A 20,920-nucleotide genomic window follows, 5' to 3' on the forward strand; every position below is an offset into this window, starting at 1 on the left:
CTTGCAAAATCCTAGTATTCTCAGTCTTACCGCTATCACTCTTAGCAGCCGCAGCGGGCGTGGTGGCCACCAGCGTTGTGGCTTTTTACTTTTAATAATAGCAGGCTTCATTTCCATAGTATCTGGGCCTCCCGCCGGGCTGGAAGCCATAGCTAGTAACCTGCAGACCAATTTACAGGGCAACACAGGCTGAACATCTTTGCAGACAACGTGCCCTAAGAAAAGAGAAGCTGACTGAAAAGCAGCTTCGCTTCCAGGCACGGGCAACCATCTCAACTTCTTCCTTAGCCGACTCCTGGACAATGGGCTCTGGTCCAGCTTGCTCTTTCTTTCACCCCCGGGATGGTTTCTTAGCCCTGCGCAGACCTTGCGCCCAGCCCTTTTGAAAGAGGGCGGCTGCGGCCTGTGACTGGTTGCTGAACAACACCTGTGGGTATAAGGGCCGCCCCCAGCTCTTGCACTGCTCCTGTTGGAGTATGAAGTTCCCTTAAGAGAAGGCAAAAAGTGAAGAAAAAGGTCTAGCGTGAAGTAGTGCAAAGAGCTGCCAGCATCCAGGCTGCAAAGTAGAAGAGGAGTAAGTGAGAAGCCTGTCTCTGCCTACGGCCACACCACCCTGAACACGCCCGATCTCGTCTGATCTCGGAAGCTAAGCAGGGTCGGGCCTGGTTAGTACTTGGATGGGAGACCGCCTGGGAATACCAGGTGCTGTAGGCTTTTGCTTTTCCTCACTTCCACCAGCAGGGGTCACTCTCCTCTATGCCATTTTTACATTCACTTTTTACACTGCACACTTGCTTCTTTTACATTCGCTTTCTCTCTTGCACTCTTTAGGCCTTGCAAAATCCTAGTATTCTCAGTCTTACCGCTATCACTCTTAGCAGCCGCAGCGGGCGTGGTGGCCACCAGCGTTGTGGCTTTTTTCTTTTAATAATAGCAGGCTTCATTTCCATAGTATCTGGGCCTCCCGCCGGGCTGGAAGCCATAGCTCGTAACCTGCAGACCAATTTACAGGGCAACACAGGCTGAACATCTTTGCAGACAACGCGCCCTAAGAAAAGAGAAGCTGACTGAAAAGCAGCTTCGCTTCCAGGCACGGGCAACCATCTCAACTTCTTCCTTAGCCAACTACTGGACAATGGGCTCTGGTCCAGCTTGCTCTTTCTTTCACCCCCGGGATGGTTTCTTAGCCCTGCGCAGACCTTGCGCCCAGCCCTTTTGAAAGAGGGCGGCTGCGGCCTGTGACTGGTTGCTGAACAACACCTGTGGGTATAAGGGCCGCCCCCAGCTCTTGCACTGCTCCTGTTGGAGTATGAAGTTCCCTTAAGAGAAGGCAAAAAGTGAAGAAAAAGGTCTAGCGTGAAGTAGTGCAAAGGGCTGCCAGCAGCCAGGCTGCAAAGTAGAAGAGGAGTAAGTGAGAAGCCTGTCTCTGCCTACAGCCACACCACCCTGAACACGCCCTTTCTCGTCTGATCTCGGAAGCTAAGCAGGGTCGGGCCTGGTTAGTACTTGGATGGGAGACCGCTTGGGAATACCAGGTGCTGTAGGCTTTTGCTTTTCCTCACTTCCACCAGCAGGGGTCACTCTCCTCTATGCCATTTTTACATTCACTTTTTACACTGCACACTTGCTTCTTTTACATTCGCTTTCTCTCTTGCACTCTTTAGGCCTTGCAAAATCCTAGTATTCTCAGTCTTACCGCTATCACTCTTAGCAGCCGCAGCGGGCGTGGTGGCCACCAGCGTTGTGGCTTTTTACTTTTAATAATAGCAGGCTTCATTTCCATAGTATCTGGGCCTCCCGCCGGGCTGGAAGCCATAGCTAGTAACCTGCAGACCAATTTACAGGGCAACACAGGCTGAACATCTTTGCAGACAACGCGCCCTAATAAAAGAGAAGCTGACTGAAAAGCAGCTTCGCTTCCAGGCACGGGCAACCATCTCAACTTCTTCCTTAGCCGACTCCTGGACAATGGGCTCTGGTCCAGCTTGCTCTTTCTTTCACCCCCGGGATGGTTTCTTAGCCCTGCGCAGACCTTGCGCCCAGCCCTTTTGAAAGAGGGCGGCTGCGGCCTGTGACTGGTTGCTGAACAACACCTGTGGGTATAAGGGCCGCCCCCAGCTCTTGCACTGCTCCTGTTGGAGTATGAAGTTCCCTTAAGAGAAGGCAAAAAGTGAAGAAAAAGGTCTAGCGTGAAGTAGTGCAAAGGGCTGCCAGCAGCCAGGCTGCAAAGTAGAAGAGGAGTAAGTGAGAAGCCTGTCTCTGCCTACGGCCACACCACCCTGAACACGCCCGATCTCGTCTGATCTCGGAAGCTAAGCAGGGTCGGGCCTGGTTAGTACTTGGATGGGAGACCGCCTGGGAATACCAGGTGCTGTAGGCTTTTGCTTTTCCTCACTTCCACCAGCAGGGGTCACTCTCCTCTATGCCATTTTTACATTCACTTTTTACACTGCACACTTGCTTCTTTTACATTCGCTTTCTCTCTTGCACTCTTTAGGCCTTGCAAAATCCTAGTATTCTCAGTCTTACCGCTATCACTCTTAGCAGCCGCAGCGGGCGTGGTGGCCACCAGCGTTGTGGCTTTTTACTTTTAATAATAGCAGGCTTCATTTCCATAGTATCTGGGCCTCCCGCCGGGCTGGAAGCCATAGCTAGTAACCTGCAGACCAATTAACAGGGCAACACAGGCTGAACATCTTTGCAGACAACGCGCCCTAAGAAAAGAGAAGCTGACTGAAAAGCAGCTTCGCTTCCAGGCACGGGCAACCATCTCAACTTCTTCCTTAGCCGACTACTGGACAATGGGCTCTGGTCCAGCTTGCTCTTTCTTTCACCCCCGGGATGGTTTCTTAGCCCTGCGCAGACCTTGCGCCCAGCCCTTTTGAAAGAGGGCGGCTGCGGCCTGTGACTGGTTGCTGAACAACACCTGTGGGTATAAGGGCCGCCCCCCAGCTCTTGCACTGCTCCTGTTGGAGTATGAAGTTCCCTTAAGAGAAGGCAAAAAGTGAAGAAGAAGGTTTAGCGTGAAGTAGTGCAAAGAGCTGCCAGCAGCCAGGCTGCAAAGTAGAAGAGGAGTAAGTGAGAAACCTGTCTCTGCCTACGGCCACACCACCCTGAACACGCCCGATCTCGTCTGATCTCGGAAGCTAAGCAGGGTCGAGCCTGGTTAGTACTTGGATGGGAGACCGCCTGGGAATACCAGGTGCTGTAGGCTTTTGCTTTTCCTCACTTCCACCAGCAGGGGTCACTCTCCTCTATGCCATTTTTACATTCACTTTTTACACTGCACACTTGCTTCTTTTACATTCGCTTTCTCTCTTGCACTCTTTAGGCCTTGCAAAATCCTAGTATTCTCAGTCTTACCGCTATCACTCTTAGCAGCCGCAGCGGGCGTGGTGGCCACCAGCGTTGTGGCTTTTTACTTTTAATAATAGCAGGCTTCATTTCCATAGTATCTGGGCCTCCCGCCGGGCTGGAAGCCATAGCTAGTAACCTGCAGACCAATTTACAGGGCAACACAGGCTGAACATCTTTGCAGACAACGTGCCCTAAGAAAAGAGAAGCTGACTGAAAAGCAGCTTCGCTTCCAGGCACGGGCAACCATCTCAACTTCTTCCTTAGCCGACTCCTGGACAATGGGCTCTGGTCCAGCTTGCTCTTTCTTTCACCCCCGGGATGGTTTCTTAGCCCTGCGCAGACCTTGCGCCCAGCCCTTTTGAAAGAGGGCGGCTGCGGCCTGTGGGCCTGTGACTGGTTGCTGAACAACACCTGTGGGTATAAGGGCCGCCCCCAGCTCTTGCACTGCTCCTGTTGGAGTATGAAGTTCCCTTAAGAGAAGGTAAAAAGTGAAGAAAAAGGTCTAGCGTGAAGTAGTGCAAAGGGCTGCCAGCAGCCAGGCTGCAAAGTAGAAGAGGAGTAAGTGAGAAGCCTGTCTCTGCCTACGGCCACACCACCCTGAACACGCCCGATCTCGTCTGATCTCGGAAGCTAAGCAGGGTCGGGCCTGGTTAGTACTTGGATGGGAGACCGCCTGGGAATACCAGGTGCTGTAGGCTTTTGCTTTTCCTCACTTCCACCAGCAGGGGTCACTCTCCTCTATGCCATTTTTACATTCACTTTTTACACTGCACACTTGCTTCTTTTACATTCGCTTTCTCTCTTGCACTCTTTAGGCCTTGCAAAATCCTAGTATTCTCAGTCTTATCGCTATCACTCTTAGCAGCCGCAGCGGGCGTGGTGGCCACCAGCGTTGTGGCTTTTTACTTTTAATAATAGCAGGCTTCATTTCCATAGTATCTGGGCCTCCCGCCGGGCTGGAAGCCATAGCTAGTAACCTGCAGACCAATTTACAGGGCAACACAGGCTGAACATCTTTGCAGACAACGCGCCCTAAGAAAAGAGAAGCTGACTGAAAAGCAGCTTCGCTTCCAGGCACGGGCAACCATCTCAACTTCTTCCTTAGCCGACTACTGGACAATGGGCTCTGGTCCAGCTTGCTCTTTCTTTCACCCCCGGGATGGTTTCTTAGCCCTGCGCAGACCTTGCGCCCAGCCCTTTTGAAAGAGGGCGGCTGCGGCCTGTGACTGGTTGCTGAACAACACCTGTGGGTATAAGGGCCGCCCCCAGCTCTTGCACTGCTCCTGTTGGAGTATGAAGTTCCCTTAAGAGAAGGTAAAAAGTGAAAAAAAAGGTCTAGCGTGAAGTAGTGCAAAGGGCTGCCAGCAGCCAGGCTGCAAAGTAGAAGAGGAGTAAGTGAGAAGCCTGTCTCTGCCTACGGCCACACCACCCTGAACACGCCCGATCTCGTCTGATCTCGGAAGCTAAGCAGGGTCGGGCCTGGTTAGTACTTGGATGGGAGACCGCCTGGGAATACCAGGTGCTGTAGGCTTTTGCTTTTCCTCACTTCCACCAGCAGGGGTCACTCTCCTCTATGCCATTTTTACATTCACTTTTTACACTGCACACTTGCTTCTTTTACATTCGCTTTCTCTCTTGCACTCTTTAGGCCTTGCAAAATCCTAGTATTCTCAGTCTTACCGCTATCACTCTTAGCAGCCGCAGCGGGCGTGGTGGCCACCAGCGTTGTGGCTTTTTACTTTTAATAATAGCAGGCTTCATTTCCATAGTATCTGGGCCTCCCGCCGGGCTGGAAGCCATAGCTAGTAACCTGCAGACCAATTTACAGGGCAACACAGGCTGAACATCTTTGCAGACAACGCGCCCTAAGAAAAGAGAAGCTGACTGAAAAGCAGCTTCGCTTCCAGGCACGGGCAACCATCTCAACTTCTTCCTTAGCCGACTACTGGACAATGGGCTCTGGTCCAGCTTGCTCTTTCTTTCACCCCCGGGATGGTTTCTTAGCCCTGCGCAGACCTTGCGCCCAGCCCTTTTGAAAGAGGGCGGCTGCGGCCTGTGACTGGTTGCTGAACAACACCTGTGGGTATAAGGGCCGCCCCCGGCTCTTGCACTGCTCCTGTTGGAGTATGAAGTTCCCTTAAGAGAAGGCAAAAAGTGAAGAAAAAGGTCTAGCGTGAAGTAGTGCAAAGAGCTGCCAGCAGCCAGGCTGCAAAGTAGAAGAGGAGTAAGTGAGAAGCCTGCCTCTGCCTACGGCCACACCACCCTGAACACGCCCGATCTCGTCTGATCTTGGAAGCTAAGCAGGGTCGGGCCTGGTTAGTACTTGGATGGGAGACCGCCTGGGAATACCAGGTGCTGTAGGCTTTTGCTTTTCCTCACTTCCACCAGCAGGGGTCACTCTCCTCTATGCCATTTTTACATTCACTTTTTACACTGCACACTTGCTTCTTTTACATTCGCTTTCTCTCTTGCACTCGCTTCCAGGCACGGGCAACCATCTCAACTTCTTCCTTAGCCGACTACTGGACAATGGGCTCTGGTCCAGCTTGCTCTTTCTTTCACCCCCGGGATGGTTTCTTAGCCCTGCGCAGACCTTGCGCCCAGCCCTTTTGAAAGAGGGCGGCTGCGGCCTGTGACTGGTTGCTGAACAACACCTGTGGGTATAAGGGCCGCCCCCCAGCTCTTGCACTGCTCCTGTTGGAGTATGAAGTTCCCTTAAGAGAAGGCAAAAAGTGAAGAAAAAGGTCTAGCGTGAAGTAGTGCAAAGAGCTGCCAGCAGCCAGGCTGCAAAGTAGAAGAGGAGTAAGTGAGAAGCCTGTCTCTGCCTACGGCCACACCACCCTGAACATGCCCGATCTCGTCTGATCTCGGAAGCTAAGCAGGGTCGGGCCTGGTTAGTACTTGGATGGGAGACCGCCTGGGAATACCAGGTGCTGTAGGCTTTTGCTTTTCCTCACTTCCACCAGCAGGGGTCACTCTCCTCTATGCCATTTTTACATTCACTTTTTACACTGCACACTTGCTTCTTTTACATTCGCTTTCTCTCTTGCACTCTTTAGGCCTTGCAAAATCCTAGTATTCTCAGTCTTACCGCTATCACTCTTAGCAGCCGCAGCGGGCGTGGTGGCCACCAGCGTTGTGGCTTTTTACTTTTAATAATAGCAGGCTTCATTTCCATAGTATCTGGGCCTCCCGCCGGGCTGGAAGCCATAGCTAGTAACCTGCAGACCAATTTACAGGGCAACACAGGCTGAACATCTTTGCAGACAACGTGCCCTAAGAAAAGAGAAGCTGACTGAAAAGCAGCTTCGCTTCCAGGCACGGGCAACCATCTCAACTTCTTCCTTAGCCGACTCCTGGACAATGGGCTCTGGTCCAGCTTGCTCTTTCTTTCACCCCCGGGATGGTTTCTTAGCCCTGCGCAGACCTTGCGCCCAGCCCTTTTGAAAGAGGGCGGCTGCGGCCTGTGACTGGTTGCTGAACAACACCTGTGGGTATAAGGGCCGCCCCCAGCTCTTGCACTGCTCCTGTTGGAGTATGAAGTTCCCTTAAGAGAAGGCAAAAAGTGAAGAAAAAGGTCTAGCGTGAAGTAGTGCAAAGAGCTGCCAGCAGCCAGGCTGCAAAGTAGAAGAGGAGTAAGTGAGAAGTTTGTCTCCGCCTACGGCCACACCACCCTGAACACGCCCGATCTCGTCTGATCTCGGAAGCTAAGCAGGGTCGGGCCTGGTTAGTACTTGGATGGGAGACCGCCTGGGAATACCAGGTGCTGTAGGCTTTTGCTTTTCCTCACTTCCACCAGCAGGGGTCACTCTCCTCTATGCCATTTTTACATTCACTTTTTACACTGCACACTTGCTTCTTTTACATTCGCTTTCTCTCTTGCACTCTTTAGGCCTTGCAAAATCCTAGTATTCTCAGTCTTACCGCTATCACTCTTAGCAGCCGCAGCGGGCGTGGTGGCCACCAGCGTTGTGGCTTTTTACTTTTAATAATAGCAGGCTTCATTTCCATAGTATCTGGGCCTCCCGCCGGGCTGGAAGCCATAGCTAGTAACCTGCAGACCAATTTACAGGGCAACACAGGCTGAACATCTTTGCAGACAACGTGCCCTAAGAAAAGAGAAGCTGACTGAAAAGCAGCTTCGCTTCCAGGCACGGGCAACCATCTCAACTTCTTCCTTAGCCGACTCCTGGACAATGGGCTCTGGTCCAGCTTGCTCTTTCTTTCACCCCCGGGATGGTTTCTTAGCCCTGCGCAGACCTTGCGCCCAGCCCTTTTGAAAGAGGGCGGCTGCGGCCTGTGACTGGTTGCTGAACAACACCTGTGGGTATAAGGGCCGCCCCCCAGCTCTTGCACTGCTCCTGTTGGAGTATGAAGTTCCCTTAAGAGAACGCAAAAAGTGAAGAAGAAGGTCTAGCGTGAAGTAGTGCAAAGAGCTGCCAGCAGCCAGGCTGCAAAGTAGAAGAGGAGTAAGTGAGAAGCCTGTCTCTGCCTACGGCCACACCAGCCTGAACACGCCCGATCTCGTCTGATCTCGGAAGCTAAGCAGGGTCGGGCCTGGTTAGTACTTGGATGGGAGACCGCCTGGGAATACCAGGTGCTGTAGGCTTTTGCTTTTCCTCACTTCCACCAGCAGGGGTCACTCTCCTCTATGCCATTTTTACATTCACTTTTTACACTGCACACTTGCTTCTTTTACATTCGCTTTCTCTCTTGCACTCTTTAGGCCTTGCAAAATCCTAGTATTCTCAGTCTTACCGCTATCACTCTTAGCAGCCGCAGCGGGCGTGGTGGCCACCAGCGTTGTGGCTTTTTTCTTTTAATAATAGCAGGCTTCATTTCCATAGTATCTGGGCCTCCCGCCGGGCTGGAAGCCATAGCTCGTAACCTGCAGACCAATTTACAGGGCAACACAGGCTGAACATCTTTGCAGACAACGCGCCCTAAGAAAAGAGAAGCTGACTGAAAAGCAGCTTCGCTTCCAGGCACGGGCAACCATCTCAACTTCTTCCTTAGCCAACTACTGGACAATGGGCTCTGGTCCAGCTTGCTCTTTCTTTCACCCCCGGGATGGTTTCTTAGCCCTGCGCAGACCTTGCGCCCAGCCCTTTTGAAAGAGGGCGGCTGCGGCCTGTGACTGGTTGCTGAACAACACCTGTGGGTATAAGGGCCGCCCCCAGCTCTTGCACTGCTCCTGTTGGAGTATGAAGTTCCCTTAAGAGAAGGCAAAAAGTGAAGAAAAAGGTCTAGCGTGAAGTAGTGCAAAGGGCTGCCAGCAGCCAGGCTGCAAAGTAGAAGAGGAGTAAGTGAGAAGCCTGTCTCTGCCTACAGCCACACCACCCTGAACACGCCCTTTCTCGTCTGATCTCGGAAGCTAAGCAGGGTCGGGCCTGGTTAGTACTTGGATGGGAGACCGCTTGGGAATACCAGGTGCTGTAGGCTTTTGCTTTTCCTCACTTCCACCAGCAGGGGTCACTCTCCTCTATGCCATTTTTACATTCACTTTTTACACTGCACACTTGCTTCTTTTACATTCGCTTTCTCTCTTGCACTCTTTAGGCCTTGCAAAATCCTAGTATTCTCAGTCTTACCGCTATCACTCTTAGCAGCCGCAGCGGGCGTGGTGGCCACCAGCGTTGTGGCTTTTTACTTTTAATAATAGCAGGCTTCATTTCCATAGTATCTGGGCCTCCCGCCGGGCTGGAAGCCATAGCTAGTAACCTGCAGACCAATTTACAGGGCAACACAGGCTGAACATCTTTGCAGACAACGCGCCCTAATAAAAGAGAAGCTGACTGAAAAGCAGCTTCGCTTCCAGGCACGGGCAACCATCTCAACTTCTTCCTTAGCCGACTCCTGGACAATGGGCTCTGGTCCAGCTTGCTCTTTCTTTCACCCCCGGGATGGTTTCTTAGCCCTGCGCAGACCTTGCGCCCAGCCCTTTTGAAAGAGGGCGGCTGCGGCCTGTGACTGGTTGCTGAACAACACCTGTGGGTATAAGGGCCGCCCCCAGCTCTTGCACTGCTCCTGTTGGAGTATGAAGTTCCCTTAAGAGAAGGCAAAAAGTGAAGAAAAAGGTCTAGCGTGAAGTAGTGCAAAGGGCTGCCAGCAGCCAGGCTGCAAAGTAGAAGAGGAGTAAGTGAGAAGCCTGTCTCTGCCTACGGCCACACCACCCTGAACACGCCTGATCTCGGAAGCTAAGCAGGGTCGGGCCTGGTTAGTACTTGGATGGGAGACCGCCTGGGAATACCAGGTGCTGTAGGCTTTTGCTTTTCCTCACTTCCACCAGCAGGGGTCACTCTCCTCTATGCCATTTTTACATTCACTTTTTACACTGCACACTTGCTTCTTTTACATTCGCTTTCTCTCTTGCACTCTTTAGGCCTTGCAAAATCCTAGTATTCTCAGTCTTACCGCTATCACTCTTAGCAGCCGCAGCGGGCGTGGTGGCCACCAGCGTTGTGGCTTTTTACTTTTAATAATAGCAGGCTTCATTTCCATAGTATCTGGGCCTCCCGCCGGGCTGGAAGCCATAGCTAGTAACCTGCAGACCAATTTACAGGGCAACACAGGCTGAACATCTTTGCAGACAACGTGCCCTAAGAAAAGAGAAGCTGACTGAAAAGCAGCTTCGCTTCCAGGCACGGGCAACCATCTCAACTTCTTCCTTAGCCGACTCCTGGACAATGGGCTCTGGTCCAGCTTGCTCTTTCTTTCACCCCCGGGATGGTTTCTTAGCCCTGCGCAGACCTTGCGCCCAGCCCTTTTGAAAGAGGGCGGCTGCGGCCTGTGACTGGTTGCTGAACAACACCTGTGGGTATAAGGGCCGCCCCCCAGCTCTTGCACTGCTCCTGTTGGAGTATTAAGTTCCCTTAAGAGAAGGCAAAAAGTGAAGAAGAAGGTCTAGCGTGAAGTAGTGCAAAGAGCTGCCAGCAGCCAGGCTGCAAAGTAGAAGAGGAGTAAGTGAGAAGCCTGTCTCTGCCTACGGCCACACCAGCCTGAACACGCCCGATCTCGTCTGATCTCGGAAGCTAAGCAGGGTCGGGCCTGGTTAGTACTTGGATGGGAGACCGCCTGGGAATACCAGGTGCTGTAGGCTTTTGCTTTTCCTCACTTCCACCAGCAGGGGTCACTCTCCTCTATGCCATTTTTACATTCACTTTTTACACTGCACACTTGCTTCTTTTACATTCGCTTTCTCTCTTGCACTCTTTAGGCCTTGCAAAATCCTAGTATTCTCAGTCTTACCGCTATCACTCTTAGCAGCCGCAGCGGGCGTGGTGGCCACCAGCGTTGTGGCTTTTTTCTTTTAATAATAGCAGGCTTCATTTCCATAGTATCTGGGCCTCCCGCCGGGCTGGAAGCCATAGCTCGTAACCTGCAGACCAATTTACAGGGCAACACAGGCTGAACATCTTTGCAGACAACGCGCCCTAAGAAAAGAGAAGCTGACTGAAAAGCAGCTTCGCTTCCAGGCACGGGCAACCATCTCAACTTCTTCCTTAGCCAACTACTGGACAATGGGCTCTGGTCCAGCTTGCTCTTTCTTTCACCCCCGGGATGGTTTCTTAGCCCTGCGCAGACCTTGCGCCCAGCCCTTTTGAAAGAGGGCGGCTGCGGCCTGTGACTGGTTGCTGAACAACACCTGTGGGTATAAGGGCCGCCCCCAGCTCTTGCACTGCTCCTGTTGGAGTATGAAGTTCCCTTAAGAGAAGGCAAAAAGTGAAGAAAAAGGTCTAGCGTGAAGTAGTGCAAAGGGCTGCCAGCAGCCAGGCTGCAAAGTAGAAGAGGAGTAAGTGAGAAGCCTGTCTCTGCCTACGGCCACACCACCCTGAACACGCCCGATCTCGTCTGATCTCGGAAGCTAAGCAGGGTCGGGCCTGGTTAGTACTTGGATGGGTTTCCGCCTGGGAATACCAAGTGCTGTAGGCTTTTGCTTTTCCTCACTTCCACCAGCAGGGGTCACTCTCCTCTATGCCATTTTTACATTCACTTTTTACACTGCACACTTGCTTCTTTTACATTCGCTTTCTCTCTTGCACTCTTTAGGCCTTGCAAAATCCTAGTATTCTCAGTCTTACCGCTATCACTCTTAGCAGCCGCAGCGGGCGTGGTGGCCACCAGCGTTGTGGCTTTTTACTTTTAATAATAGCAGGCTTCATTTCCATAGTATCTGGGCCTCCCGCCGGGCTGGAAGCCATAGCTAGTAACCTGCAGACCAATTTACAGGGCAACACAGGCTGAACATCTTTGCAGACAACGCGCCCTAAGAAAAGAGAAGCTGACTGAAAAGCAGCTTCGCTTCCAGGCACGGGCAACCATCTCAACTTCTTCCTTAGCCGACTCCTGGACAATGGGCTCTGGTCCAGCTTGCTCTTTCTTTCACCCCCGGGATGGTTTCTTAGCCCTGCGCAGACCTTGCGCCCAGCCCTTTTGAAAGAGGGCGGCTGCGGCCTGTGACTGGTTGCTGAACAACACCTGTGGGTATAAGGGCCGCCCCCAGCTCTTGCACTGCTCCTGTTGGAGTATGAAGTTCCCTTAAGAGAAGGCAAAAAGTGAAGAAAAAGGTCTAGCGTGAAGTAGTGCAAAGGGCTGCCAGCAGCCAGGCTGCAAAGTAGAAGAGGAGTAAGTGAGAAGCCTGTCTCTGCCTACGGCCACACCACCCTGATCTCGGAAGCTAAGCAGGGTCGGGCCTGGTTAGTACTTGGATGGGAGACCGCCTGGGAATACCAGGTGCTGTAGACTTTTGCTTTTCCTCACTTCCACCAGCAGGGGTCACTCTCCTCTATGCCATTTTTACATTCACTTTTTACACTGCACACTTGCTTCTTTTACATTCGCTTTCTCTCTTGCACTCTTTAGGCCTTGCAAAATCCTAGTATTCTCAGTCTTACCGCTATCACTCTTAGCAGCCGCAGCGGGCGTGGTGGCCACCAGCGTTGTGGCTTTTTACTTTTAATAATAGCAGGCTTCATTTCCATAGTATCTGGGCCTCCCGCCGGGCTGGAAGCCATAGCTAGTAACCTGCAGACCAATTTACAGGGCAACACAGGCTGAACATCTTTGCAGACAACGCGCCCTAAGAAAAGAGAAGCTGACTGAAAAGCAGCTTCGCTTCCAGGCACGGGCAACCATCTCAACTTCTTCCTTAGCCGACTCCTGGACAATGGGCTCTGGTCCAGCTTGCTCTTTCTTTCACCCCCGGGATGGTTTCTTAGCCCTGCGCAGACCTTGCGCCCAGCCCTTTTGAAAGAGGGCGGCTGCGGCCTGTGACTGGTTGCTGAACAACACCTGTGGGTATAAGGGCCGCCCCCGGCTCTTGCACTGCTCCTGTTGGAGTATGAAGTTCCCTTAAGAGAAGGCAAAAAGTGAAGAAAAAGGTCTAGCGTGAAGTAGTGCAAAGGGCTGCCAGCAGCCAGGCTGCAAAGTAGAAGAGGAGTAAGTGAGAAGCCTGTCTCTGCCTACGGCCACACCACCCTGAACACGCCCGATCTCGTCTGATCTCGGAAGCTAAGCAGGGTCGGGCCTGGTTAGTACTTGGATGGGAGACCGCCTGGGAATACCAGGTGCTGTAGGCTTTTGCTTTTCCTCACTTCCACCAGCAGGGCTCACTCTCCTCTATGCCATTTTTACATTCACTTTTTACACTGCACACTTGCTTCTTTTACATTCGCTTTCTCTCTTGCACTCTTTAGGCCTTGCAAAATCCTAGTATTCTCAGTCTTACCGCTATCACTCTTAGCAGCCGCAGCGGGCGTGGTGGCCACCAGCGTTGTGGCTTTTTTCATTTAATAATAGCAGGCTTCATTTCCATAGTATCTGGGCCTCCCGCCGGGCTGGAAGCCATAGCTAGTAACCTGCAGACCAATTTACAGGGCAACACAGGCTGAACATCTTTGCAGACAACGCGCCCTAAGAAAAGAGAAGCTGACTGAAAAGCAGCTTCGCTTCCAGGCACGGGCAACCATCTCAACTTCTTCCTTAGCCGACTACTGGACAATGGGCTCTGGTCCAGCTTGCTCTTTCTTTCACCCCTGGGATGGTTTCTTAGCCCTGCGCAGACCTTGCGCCCAGCCCTTTTGAAAGAGGGCGGCTGCGGCCTGTGACTGGTTGCTGAACAACACCTGTGGGTATAAGGGCCGCCCCCAGCTCTTGCACTGCTCCTGTTGGAGTATGAAGTTCCCTTAAGAGAAGGCAAAAAGTGAAGAAAAAGGTCTAGCGTGAAGTAGTGCAAAGGGCTGCCAGCAGCCAGGCTGCAAAGTAGAAGAGGAGTAAGTGAGAAGCTTGTCTCTGCCTACAGCCACACCACCCTGAACACGCCCTTTCTCGTCTGATCTCGGAAGCTAAGCAGGGTCGGGCCTGGTTAGTACTTGGATGGGAGACCGCCTGGGAATACCAGGTGCTGTAGGCTTTTGCTTTTCCTCACTTCCACCAGCAGGGGTCACTCTCCTCTATGCCATTTTTACATTCACTTTTTACACTGCACACTTGCTTCTTTTACATTCGCTTTCTCTCTTGCACTCTTTAGGCCTTGCAAAATCCTAGTATTCTCAGTCTTACCGCTATCACTCTTAGCAGCCGCAGCGGGCGTGGTGGCCACCAGCGTTGTGGCTTTTTACTTTTAATAATAGCAGGCTTCATTTCCATAGTATCTGGGCCTCCCGCCGGGCTGGAAGCCATAGCTAGTAACCTGCAGACCAATTTACAGGGCAACACAGGCTGAACATCTTTGCAGACAACGCGCCCTAAGAAAAGAGAAGCTGACTGAAAAGCAGCTTCGCTTCCAGGCACGGGCAACCATCTCAACTTCTTCCTTAGCCGACTACTGGACAATGGGCTCTGGTCCAGCTTGCTCTTTCTTTCACCCCCGGGATGGTTTCTTAGCCCTGCGCAGACCTTGCGCCCAGCCCTTTTGAAAGAGGGCGGCTGCGGCCTGTGACTGGTTGCTGAACAACACCTGTGGGTATAAGGGCCGCACCCCAGCTCTTGCACTGCTCCTGTTGGAGTATGAAGTTCCCTTAAGAGAAGGCAAAAAGTGAAGAAGAAGGTCTAGCGTGAAGTAGTGCAAAGAGCTGCCAGCAGCCAGGCTGCAAAGTAGAAGAGGAGTAAGTGAGAAGCCTGTCTCTGCCTACGGCCACACCACCCTGAACACGCCCGATCTCGTCTGATCTCGGAAGCTAAGCAGGGTCGGGCCTGGTTAGTACTTGGATGGGAGACCGCCTGGGAATAGCAGGTGCTGTAGGCTTTTGCTTTTCCTCACTTCCACCAGCAGGGGTCACTCTCCTCTATGCCATTTTTACATTCACTTTTTACACTGCACACTTGCTTCTTTTACATTCGCTTTCTCTCTTGCACTCTTTAGGCCTTGCAAAATCCTAGTATTCTCAGTCTTACCGCTATCACTCTTAGCAGCCGCAGCGGGCGTGGTGGCCACCAGCGTTGTGGCTTTTTACTTTTAATAATAGCAGGCTTCATTTCCATAGTATCTGGGCCTCCCGCCGGGCTGGAAGCCATAGCTAGTAACCTGCAGACCAATTTACAGGGCAACACAGGCTGAACATCTTTGCAGACAACGCGCCCTAAGAAAAGAGAAGCTGACTGAAAAGCAGCTTCGCTTCCAGGCACGGGCAACCATCTCAACTTCTTCCTTAGCCGACTACTGGACAATGGGCTCTGGTCCAGCTTGCTCTTTCTTTCACCCCCGGGATGGTTTCTTAGCCCTGCGCAGACCTTGCGCCCAGCCCTTTTGAAAGAGGGCGGCTGCGGCCTGTGACTGGTTGCTGAACAACACCTGTGGGTATAAGGGCCGCCCCCCAGCTCTTGCACTGCTCCTGTTGGAGTATGAAGTTCCCTTAAGAGAAGGCAAAAAGTGAAGAAGAAGGTCTAGCGTGAAGTAGTGCAAAGAGCTGCCAGCAGCCAGGCTGCAAAGTAGAAGAGGAGTAAGTGAGAAGCCTGTCTCCGCCTACGGCCACACCACCCTGAACATGCCCGATCTCGTCTGATCTCGGAAGCTAAGCAGGGTCGGGCCTGGTTAGTACTTGGATGGGAGACCGCCTGGGAATACCAGGTGCTGTAGGCTTTTGCTTTTCCTCACTTCCACCAGCAGGGGTCACTCTCCTCTATGCCATTTTTACATTCACTTTTTACACTGCACACTTGCTTCTTTTACATTCGCTTTCTCTCTTGCACTCTTTAGGCCTTGCAAAATCCTAGTATTCTCAGTCTTACCGCTATCACTCTTAGCAGCCGCAGCGGGCGTGGTGGCCACCAGCGTTGTGGCTTTTTACTTTTAATAATAGCAGGCTTCATTTCCATAGTATCTGGGCCTCCCGCCGGGCTGGAAGCCATAGCTAGTAACCTGCAGACCAATTTACAGGGCAACACAGGCTGAACATCTTTGCAGACAACGTGCCCTAAGAAAAGAGAAGCTGACTGAAAAGCAGCTTCGCTTCCAGGCACGGGCAACCATCTCAACTTCTTCCTTAGCCGACTCCTGGACAATGGGCTCTGGTCCAGCTTGCTCTTTCTTTCACCCCCGGGATGGTTTCTTAGCCCTGCGCAGACCTTGCGCCCAGCCCTTTTGAAAGAGGGCGGCTGCGGCCTGTGACTGGTTGCTGAACAACACCTGTGGGTATAAGGGCCGCCCCCAGCTCTTGCACTGCTCCTGTTGGAGTATGAAGTTCCCTTAAGAGAAGGCAAAAAGTGAAGAAAAAGGTCTAGCGTGAAGTAGTGCAAAGAGCTGCCAGCAGCCAGGCTGCAAAGTAGAAGAGGAGTAAGTGAGAAGTTTGTCTCCGCCTACGGCCACACCACCCTGAACACGCCCGATCTCGTCTGATCTCAGAAGCTAAGCAGGGTCGGGCCTGGTTAGTACTTGGATGGGAGACCGCCTGGGAATACCAGGTGCTGTAGGCTTTTGCTTTTCCTCACTTCCACCAGCAGGGGTCACTCTCCTCTATGCCATTTTTACATTCACTTTTTACACTGCACACTTGCTTCTTTTACATTCGCTTTCTCTCTTGCACTCTTTAGGCCTTGCAAAATCCTAGTATTCTCAGTCTTACCGCTATCACTCTTAGCAGCCGCAGCGGGCGTGGTGGCCACCAGCGTTGTGGCTTTTTACTTTTAATAATAGCAGGCTTCATTTCCATAGTATCTGGGCCTCCCGCCGGGCTGGAAGCCATAGCTAGTAACCTGCAGACCAATTTACAGGGCAACACAGGCTGAACATCTTTGCAGACAACGTGCCCTAAGAAAAGAGAAGCTGACTGAAAAGCAGCTTCGCTTCCAGGCACGGGCAACCATCTCAACTTCTTCCTTAGCCGACTCCTGGACAATGGGCTCTGGTCCAGCTTGCTCTTTCTTTCACCCCCGGGATGGTTTCTTAGCCCTGCGCAGACCTTGCGCCCAGCCCTTTTGAAAGAGGGCGGCTGCGGCCTGTGACTGGTTGCTGAACAACACCTGTGGGTATAAGGGCCGCCCCCCAGCTCTTGCACTGCTCCTGTTGGAGTATGAAGTTCCCTTAAGAGAAGGCAAAAAGTGAAGAAGAAGGTCTAGCGTGAAGTAGTGCAAAGAGCTGCCAGCAGCCAGGCTGCAAAGTAGAAGAGGAGTAAGTGAGAAGCCTGTCTCTGCCTACGGCCACACCAGCCTGAACACGCCCGATCTCGTCTGATCTCGGAAGCTAAGCAGGGTCGGGCCTGGTTAGTACTTGGATGGGAGACCGCCTGGGAATACCAGGTGCTGTAGGCTTTTGCTTTTCCTCACTTCCACCAGCAGGGGTCACTCTCCTCTATGCCATTTTTACATTCACTTTTTACACTGCACACTTGCTTCTTTTACATTCGCTTTCTCTCTTGCACTCTTTAGGCCTTGCAAAATCCTAGTATTCTCAGTCTTACCGCTATCACTCTTAGCAGCCGCAGCGGGCGTGGTGGCCACCAGCGTTGTGGCTTTTTTCTTTTAATAATAGCAGGCTTCATTTCCATAGTATCTGGGCCTCCCGCCGGGCTGGAAGCCATAGCTCGTAACCTGCAGACCAATTTACAGGGCAACACAGGCTGAACATCTTTGCAGACAACGCGCCCTAAGAAAAGAGAAGCTGACTGAAAAGCAGCTTCGCTTCCAGGCACGGGCAACCATCTCAACTTCTTCCTTAGCCAACTACTGGACAATGGGCTCTGGTCCAGCTTGCTCTTTCTTTCACCCCCGGGATGGTTTCTTAGCCCTGCGCAGACCTTGCGCCCAGCCCTTTTGAAAGAGGGCGGCTGCGGCCTGTGACTGGTTGCTGAACAACACCTGTGGGTATAAGGGCCGCCCCCAGCTCTTGCACTGCTCCTGTTGGAGTATGAAGTTCCCTTAAGAGAAGGCAAAAAGTGAAGAAAAAGGTCTAGCGTGAAGTAGTGCAAAGGGCTGCCAGCAGCCAGGCTGCAAAGTAGAAGAGGAGTAAGTGAGAAGCCTGTCTCTGCCTACAGCCACACCACCCTGAACACGCCCTTTCTCGTCTGATCTCGGAAGCTAAGCAGGGTCGGGCCTGGTTAGTACTTGGATGGGAGACCGCTTGGGAATACCAGGTGCTGTAGGCTTTTGCTTTTCCTCACTTCCACCAGCAGGGGTCACTCTCCTCTATGCCATTTTTACATTCACTTTTTACACTGCACACTTGCTTCTTTTACATTCGCTTTCTCTCTTGCACTCTTTAGGCCTTGCAAAATCCTAGTATTCTCAGTCTTACCGCTATCACTCTTAGCAGCCGCAGCGGGCGTGGTGGCCACCAGCGTTGTGGCTTTTTACTTTTAATAATAGCAGGCTTCATTTCCATAGTATCTGGGCCTCCCGCCGGGCTGGAAGCCATAGCTAGTAACCTGCAGACCAATTTACAGGGCAACACAGGCTGAACATCTTTGCAGACAACGCGCCCTAAGAAAAGAGAAGCTGACTGAAAAGCAGCTTCGCTTCCAGGCACGGGCAACCATCTCAACTTCTTCCTTAGCCGACTCCTGGACAATGGGCTCTGGTCCAGCTTGCTCTTTCTTTCACCCCCGGGATGGTTTCTTAGCCCTGCGCAGACCTTGCGCCCAGCCCTTTTGAAAGAGGGCGGCTGCGGCCTGTGACTGGTTGCTGAACAACACCTGTGGGTATAAGGGCCGCCCCCAGCTCTTGCACTGCTCCTGTTGGAGTATGAAGTTCCCTTAAGAGAAGGCAAAAAGTGAAGAAAAAGGTCTAGCGTGAAGTAGTGCAAAGGGCTGCCAGCAGCCAGGCTGCAAAGTAGAAGAGGAGTAAGTGAGAAGCCTGTCTCTGCCTACGGCCACACCACCCCGAACACGCCCGATCTCGTCTGATCTCAGAAGCTAAGCAGGGTCGGGCCTGGTTAGTACTTGGATGGGAGACCGCCTGGGAATACCAGGTGCTGTAGGCTTTTGCTTTTCCTCACTTCCACCAGCAGGGGTCACTCTCCTCTATGCCATTTTTACATTCACTTTTTACACTGCACACTTGCTTCTTTTACATTCGCTTTCTCTCTTGCACTCTTTAGGCCTTGCAAAATCCTAGTATTCTCAGTCTTACCGCTATCACTCTTAGCAGCCGCAGCGGGCGTGGTGGCCACCAGCGTTGTGGCTTTTTACTTTTAATAATAGCAGGCTTCATTTCCATAGTATCTGGGCCTCCCGCCGGGCTGGAAGCCATAGCTAGTAACCTGCAGACCAATTTACAGGGCAACACAGGCTGAACATCTTTGCAGACAACGTGCCCTAAGAAAAGAGAAGCTGACTGAAAAGCAGCTTCGCTTCCAGGCACGGGCAACCATCTCAACTTCTTCCTTAGCCGACTCCTGGACAATGGGCTCTGGTTCAGCTTGCTCTTTCTTTCACCCCCGGGATGGTTTCTTAGCCCTGCGCAGACCTTGCGCCCAGCCCTTTTGAAAGAGGGCGGCTGCGGCCTGTGACTGGTTGCTGAACAACACCTGTGGGTATAAGGGCCGCCCCCCAGCTCTTGCACTGCTCCTGTTGGAGTATGAAGTTCCCTTAAGAGAAGGCAAAAAGTGAAGAAGAAGGTCTAGCGTGAAGTAGTGCAAAGAGCTGCCAGCAGCCAGGCTGCAAAGTAGAAGAGGAGTAAGTGAGAAGCCTGTCTCTGCCTACGGCCACACCAGCCTGAACACGCCCGATCTCGTCTGATCTCGGAAGCTAAGCAGGGTCGGGCCTGGTTAGTACTTGGATGGGAGACCGCCTGGGAATACCAGGTGCTGTAGGCTTTTGCTTTTCCTCACTTCCACCAGCAGGGGTCACTCTCCTCTATGCCATTTTTACATTCACTTTTTACACTGCACACTTGCTTCTTTTACATTCGCTTTCTCTCTTGCACTCTTTAGGCCTTGCAAAATCCTAGTATTCTCAGTCTTACCGCTATCACTCTTAGCAGCCGCAGCGGGCGTGGTGGCCACCAGCGTTGTGGCTTTTTACTTTTAATAATAGCAGGCTTCATTTCCATAGTATCTGGGCCTCCCGCCGGGCTGGAAGCCATAGCTAGTAACCTGCAGACCAATTTACAGGGCAACACAGGCTGAACATCTTTGCAGACAACGCGCCCTAAGAAAAGAGAAGCTGACTGAAAAGCAGCTTCGCTTCCAGGCACGGGCAACCATCTCAACTTCTTCCTTAGCCGACTCCTGGACAATGGGCTCTGGTCCAGCTTGCTCTTTCTTTCACCCCCGGGATGGTTTCTTAGCCCTGCGCAGACCTTGCGCCCAGCCCTTTTGAAAGAGGGCGGCTGCGGCCTGTGACTGGTTGCTGAACAACACCTGTGGGTATAAGGGCCGCCCCCAGCTCTTGCACTGCTCCTGTTGGAGTATGAAGTTCCCTTAAGAGAAGGCAAAAAGTGAAGAAAAAGGTCTAGCGTGAAGTAGTGCAAAGGGCTGCCAGCAGCCAGGCTGCAAAGTAGAAGAGGAGTAAGTGAGAAGCCTGTCTCTGCCTACGGCCACACCACCCTGATCTCGGAAGCTAAGCAGGGTCGGGCCTGGTTAGTACTTGGATGGGAGACCGCCTGGGAATACCAGGTGCTGTAGACTTTTGCTTTTCCTCACTTCCACCAGCAGGGGTCACTCTCCTCTATGCCATTTTTACATTCACTTTTTACACTGCACACTTGCTTCTTTTACATTCGCTTTCTCTCTTGCACTCTTTAGGCCTTGCAAAATCCTAGTATTCTCAGTCTTACCGCTATCACTCTTAGCAGCCGCAGCGGGCGTGGTGGCCACCAGCGTTGTGGCTTTTTACTTTTAATAATAGCAGGCTTCATTTCCATAGTATCTGGGCCTCCCGCCGGGCTGGAAGCCATAGCTAGTAACCTGCAGACCAATTTACAGGGCAACACAGGCTGAACATCTTTGCAGACAACGCGCCCTAAGAAAAGAGAAGCTGACTGAAAAGCAGCTTCGCTTCCAGGCACGGGCAACCATCTCAACTTCTTCCTTAGCCGACTCCTGGACAATGGGCTCTGGTCCAGCTTGCTCTTTCTTTCACCCCCGGGATGGTTTCTTAGCCCTGCGCAGACCTTGCGCCCAGCCCTTTTG

At 52.2% G+C, this 20,920-nt stretch overlaps 22 non-coding genes and 3 pseudogenes across 22 annotated transcripts; all 25 read left to right on the forward strand.

Annotated features, from left to right (window-relative positions):
- The first annotated feature begins 595 nt into the window (after window positions 1–595).
- On the forward strand, window positions 596–714 carry LOC142191081 (5S ribosomal RNA). Its single transcript, XR_012714695.1, has one exon. It is a non-coding gene; the product is annotated as a 5S ribosomal RNA (ribosomal RNA).
- Window positions 715–1,428: 714 nt separating this feature from the next.
- LOC142190290 (5S ribosomal RNA) lies at window positions 1,429–1,547 on the forward strand. The gene has a single exon (XR_012714212.1). It is a non-coding gene; the product is annotated as a 5S ribosomal RNA (ribosomal RNA).
- A 714-nt stretch (window positions 1,548–2,261) lies between these two features.
- LOC142191082 (5S ribosomal RNA) lies at window positions 2,262–2,380 on the forward strand. The gene has a single exon (XR_012714696.1). It is a non-coding gene; the product is annotated as a 5S ribosomal RNA (ribosomal RNA).
- A 715-nt stretch (window positions 2,381–3,095) lies between these two features.
- On the forward strand, window positions 3,096–3,214 carry LOC142190040 (5S ribosomal RNA). Its single transcript, XR_012713978.1, has one exon. It is a non-coding gene; the product is annotated as a 5S ribosomal RNA (ribosomal RNA).
- Window positions 3,215–3,936: 722 nt separating this feature from the next.
- LOC142191083 (5S ribosomal RNA) lies at window positions 3,937–4,055 on the forward strand. Its single transcript, XR_012714697.1, has one exon. It is a non-coding gene; the product is annotated as a 5S ribosomal RNA (ribosomal RNA).
- A 714-nt stretch (window positions 4,056–4,769) lies between these two features.
- LOC142191085 (5S ribosomal RNA) lies at window positions 4,770–4,888 on the forward strand. The gene has a single exon (XR_012714699.1). It is a non-coding gene; the product is annotated as a 5S ribosomal RNA (ribosomal RNA).
- A 714-nt stretch (window positions 4,889–5,602) lies between these two features.
- On the forward strand, window positions 5,603–5,721 carry LOC142189875 (5S ribosomal RNA). Its single transcript, XR_012713824.1, has one exon. It is a non-coding gene; the product is annotated as a 5S ribosomal RNA (ribosomal RNA).
- Window positions 5,722–6,180: 459 nt separating this feature from the next.
- On the forward strand, window positions 6,181–6,299 carry LOC142189756 (5S ribosomal RNA). The gene has a single exon (XR_012713712.1). It is a non-coding gene; the product is annotated as a 5S ribosomal RNA (ribosomal RNA).
- A 714-nt stretch (window positions 6,300–7,013) lies between these two features.
- LOC142191086 (5S ribosomal RNA) lies at window positions 7,014–7,132 on the forward strand. The gene has a single exon (XR_012714700.1). It is a non-coding gene; the product is annotated as a 5S ribosomal RNA (ribosomal RNA).
- A 715-nt stretch (window positions 7,133–7,847) lies between these two features.
- On the forward strand, window positions 7,848–7,966 carry LOC142190059 (5S ribosomal RNA). The gene has a single exon (XR_012713996.1). It is a non-coding gene; the product is annotated as a 5S ribosomal RNA (ribosomal RNA).
- A 714-nt stretch (window positions 7,967–8,680) lies between these two features.
- On the forward strand, window positions 8,681–8,799 carry LOC142190292 (5S ribosomal RNA). Its single transcript, XR_012714214.1, has one exon. It is a non-coding gene; the product is annotated as a 5S ribosomal RNA (ribosomal RNA).
- Window positions 8,800–9,513: 714 nt separating this feature from the next.
- Window positions 9,514–9,622, forward strand: LOC142190372 (5S ribosomal RNA; annotated as a pseudogene).
- A 715-nt stretch (window positions 9,623–10,337) lies between these two features.
- On the forward strand, window positions 10,338–10,456 carry LOC142190060 (5S ribosomal RNA). The gene has a single exon (XR_012713997.1). It is a non-coding gene; the product is annotated as a 5S ribosomal RNA (ribosomal RNA).
- Window positions 10,457–11,170: 714 nt separating this feature from the next.
- LOC142190178 (5S ribosomal RNA) lies at window positions 11,171–11,289 on the forward strand. The gene has a single exon (XR_012714107.1). It is a non-coding gene; the product is annotated as a 5S ribosomal RNA (ribosomal RNA).
- Window positions 11,290–12,003: 714 nt separating this feature from the next.
- On the forward strand, window positions 12,004–12,102 carry LOC142190565 (5S ribosomal RNA; annotated as a pseudogene).
- Window positions 12,103–12,816: 714 nt separating this feature from the next.
- LOC142191088 (5S ribosomal RNA) lies at window positions 12,817–12,935 on the forward strand. The gene has a single exon (XR_012714701.1). It is a non-coding gene; the product is annotated as a 5S ribosomal RNA (ribosomal RNA).
- A 714-nt stretch (window positions 12,936–13,649) lies between these two features.
- On the forward strand, window positions 13,650–13,768 carry LOC142190252 (5S ribosomal RNA). Its single transcript, XR_012714176.1, has one exon. It is a non-coding gene; the product is annotated as a 5S ribosomal RNA (ribosomal RNA).
- Window positions 13,769–14,483: 715 nt separating this feature from the next.
- On the forward strand, window positions 14,484–14,602 carry LOC142189907 (5S ribosomal RNA). The gene has a single exon (XR_012713854.1). It is a non-coding gene; the product is annotated as a 5S ribosomal RNA (ribosomal RNA).
- Window positions 14,603–15,317: 715 nt separating this feature from the next.
- Window positions 15,318–15,436, forward strand: LOC142189757 (5S ribosomal RNA). Its single transcript, XR_012713713.1, has one exon. It is a non-coding gene; the product is annotated as a 5S ribosomal RNA (ribosomal RNA).
- A 714-nt stretch (window positions 15,437–16,150) lies between these two features.
- LOC142189989 (5S ribosomal RNA) lies at window positions 16,151–16,269 on the forward strand. Its single transcript, XR_012713930.1, has one exon. It is a non-coding gene; the product is annotated as a 5S ribosomal RNA (ribosomal RNA).
- Window positions 16,270–16,984: 715 nt separating this feature from the next.
- On the forward strand, window positions 16,985–17,103 carry LOC142190062 (5S ribosomal RNA). Its single transcript, XR_012713999.1, has one exon. It is a non-coding gene; the product is annotated as a 5S ribosomal RNA (ribosomal RNA).
- Window positions 17,104–17,817: 714 nt separating this feature from the next.
- Window positions 17,818–17,936, forward strand: LOC142190293 (5S ribosomal RNA). Its single transcript, XR_012714215.1, has one exon. It is a non-coding gene; the product is annotated as a 5S ribosomal RNA (ribosomal RNA).
- Window positions 17,937–18,650: 714 nt separating this feature from the next.
- On the forward strand, window positions 18,651–18,769 carry LOC142190175 (5S ribosomal RNA). Its single transcript, XR_012714104.1, has one exon. It is a non-coding gene; the product is annotated as a 5S ribosomal RNA (ribosomal RNA).
- Window positions 18,770–19,484: 715 nt separating this feature from the next.
- LOC142190063 (5S ribosomal RNA) lies at window positions 19,485–19,603 on the forward strand. The gene has a single exon (XR_012714000.1). It is a non-coding gene; the product is annotated as a 5S ribosomal RNA (ribosomal RNA).
- A 714-nt stretch (window positions 19,604–20,317) lies between these two features.
- LOC142190566 (5S ribosomal RNA) lies at window positions 20,318–20,416 on the forward strand (annotated as a pseudogene).
- The last annotated feature ends 504 nt before the right edge of the window (window positions 20,417–20,920 follow it).

Source organism: Leptodactylus fuscus, chromosome 1 (genome assembly GCF_031893055.1).
Source record: "Leptodactylus fuscus isolate aLepFus1 chromosome 1, aLepFus1.hap2, whole genome shotgun sequence".
In the NCBI taxonomy this organism is placed as follows: Eukaryota; Metazoa; Chordata; class Amphibia; order Anura; family Leptodactylidae; genus Leptodactylus; species Leptodactylus fuscus.